The sequence below is a fragment of the Anarrhichthys ocellatus genome, unplaced genomic scaffold, assembly GCF_004355925.1.
Source record: "Anarrhichthys ocellatus isolate YVR2014 unplaced genomic scaffold, GSC_Weel_1.0 scaffold2, whole genome shotgun sequence".
Lineage (NCBI taxonomy): Eukaryota > Metazoa > Chordata > Actinopteri > Perciformes > Anarhichadidae > Anarrhichthys > Anarrhichthys ocellatus.
Genome location: NW_022280032.1, coordinates 12,553,848 through 12,554,158, shown reverse-complemented (window position 1 = coordinate 12,554,158; position 311 = coordinate 12,553,848). Strand labels below are relative to the sequence as shown.

The 311-nt window shown below is 47.3% G+C and overlaps 1 protein-coding gene across 4 annotated transcripts in view; it reads right to left on the bottom strand.

The window, feature by feature from the left end:
- frmd4a (FERM domain containing 4A) overlaps positions 1-311 on the bottom strand; it is a 95,901-nt gene that overhangs the window by 50,147 nt on the left and 45,443 nt on the right. The gene's annotated exons all lie outside the window — the stretch shown is intronic.

Below are 311 nucleotides of genomic sequence, written 5' to 3'. Positions count from 1 at the left end.
ACACACACACACACACACACACACACACACACACACACACACACACAAACTATGAATAAACCCCTTCATGTGAGTGAGTCACAGACAGTGCCCCCGTTCTCATCGAGTCATGTTATCTCTGTCTAACAAAGGGAACAGATTGTGCTGGGATATTTAAGGAACATTTTGGGGTCTCCACATCCTGCTTTGGGGGAAGATGGAATCCAACAGACTTCTTCCCATCAACCCACAGTCATCTCTTTTCCCCCCCTTTTCTCTGCTCTGTCTCTCTCTCTCTCTCTCTCTCTCTCTCTCTCTCTCTCTCTCTCTCT